A 2035-nucleotide genomic window follows, 5' to 3' on the forward strand; every position below is an offset into this window, starting at 1 on the left:
GATGTTAGCCTCAAGAGCTGAATGATATATAGGGAAAATATGGATTTGTGATTTTTTTGACAGATATTGTACTTTGATTTGCAGTACAGACACTATCAAAAGTGTAATCATCACACAAGTAATGCATGAATAGGTAAAATCATTACCACAACTCTTGAAACCCTGCGTCGGTCATGCTGCAGTATGTATTAGGTGTGTCTATTAGATGAAGTGGTTTATGCTAGTTGAACTACATGCATGCCTATACCAAATAATGTGTGTTAATTGATGGGCACACATAAACAATCCCTGAAAGTTTCAATCTGTTCAAATAAAAACAAGAACAAATTGCAGAATTTATTAATTATTTAATTGCTACACCTCATGGACATTCAATTGCAGCTTTTGTGATTTGCTCTTTGCTTTGTTTCCAAATTGCTATTTTGATTTGAAATTGAGTAATTGTTCAGCCCAAATAAATTTCCAACAGAGTATATTGTATTTTTCATTCGCAGCATGCTTTCTACAATTTGTCCAGCCACATAAATTATAGCCCCAGACTATTAATAATAGCAGTGGTGCACCATATCAGGGCACATGCTTTTATTGCACAGTGTAGGCAAATCTGCACTGTAGACTGAAAAACAGAAACAGGTGTGTGTGTGTGCCTAGTGTTCAGGAGGTACTTTTATCATCAGACTGATGAAATGATAAAAGTTGTCTATTCTGAGAACTTATATTAGAATGTATGTGTGTTTATGTCACTGTTTCTGTAACATGTAATCTGTAGTTTAGTTTCTTTCTTTGGTTATTTTGTTAATGCTTATGTTATATTTACAGTTTAGGACCTGATAGGTTGAGTTGGTTGCACCCCTGCAGTATAATATGTGCATTGTTGTGAATGTTGCAAATATAATAGACGGAAAAATCAGTAGAAAATAAAGCTTGCGAAACCTGAGTGAGCACTAGACTGGAAGCCTTCTTATGAAATGATGTTAAGACCTATCATTTTGCCCTGCAGTGGGCTTTACTGTCATTTCTGCTGGACTACATGACACGCAACACCATTCTCTACGCCTGACCTAACGTTCCTTTAACCTGACCCAGGATACCTTTAGATCACCTTTAACTCCTGATACACAGCAGCTTGACCCAGCCTTATTTCTACACCATTTCTGCTTAGGCTAAATTGATGTGACTGCTTGCACTGGGTTGAAAGACATTTTGGTCTAAAGGCAGCTTGTCCAGCTCCACTAGTCTTTCTAGCAGTTATTAATTAGTCAGAAAAGCGCACCACTCTTGGGCTAGTGTCCCTAGTGGGTATCTTTGAATCCTGTCCTTGACAAAGACCAGAAACTTGATGATGGTATGAAGGCCTATATCTACATTGTTCTCAGGTTAAGCTACAGTGGATGGCCCAATTGGCTTGATAAGCTCCGTTGTCCAGCCTCCATCACCGCATAACTGGTTCTGCAGTCTCACCAGTAGCCAACCATCTTCGCTGTATAACTGGTTCCACTAGTTTCACCAATAGCTACTAATAGCCAAACCCTCTGATTGAGTCGCTCTTGACTTAAAGGTACATTGTACTAAAATTCCTTTTGTGTGAGTGTTACAGTGTAGACAGTCCTTTAGAGTCATCATGTGGACACACACTCACGAACTGGTGTTTCATTGAGTGAAGCCACACAACCACCTCCTCTTTATTTCCCCAAACACAACTCAGTACAACCCTCCACAATCTCTACCATTCATCACCTGCTAACAGTTTTGGCTTAGTTTTCATATGAGTCATCATGAAGATAATACTTCAGTGCTGTTTTAACTTTGTAACACTGCACAAGCAGCAGTTTGTTGTTTCCTTTTTCTCTTTACAGCCTAACTTGTGGTTATTTTGAAGCCACCGCAGACAAGCATGTTAAGACCAACATCGTCCTCTCAATGTGCAGCTTCAGCCTCTCGCCTTGTGCCAAATACTGCGTTTACAGTTTCATATTTGATGTGTAACATTGTAAATAAGTCTACCAGCTCTAAAATAACAATACCCAGAAACAAC

At 38.9% G+C, this 2035-nt stretch overlaps 1 long non-coding RNA gene across 2 annotated transcripts in view; it reads left to right on the forward strand.

Annotated features, from left to right (window-relative positions):
* The window catches only part of LOC118469473 (uncharacterized), a 29632-nt gene that overhangs the window by 22991 nt on the left and 4606 nt on the right, over positions 1-2035 (forward strand). The gene's annotated exons all lie outside the window — the stretch shown is intronic.

This window comes from Amphiprion ocellaris, chromosome 14 (assembly GCF_022539595.1).
Source record: "Amphiprion ocellaris isolate individual 3 ecotype Okinawa chromosome 14, ASM2253959v1, whole genome shotgun sequence".
Taxonomy (NCBI): Eukaryota; Metazoa; Chordata; class Actinopteri; family Pomacentridae; genus Amphiprion; species Amphiprion ocellaris.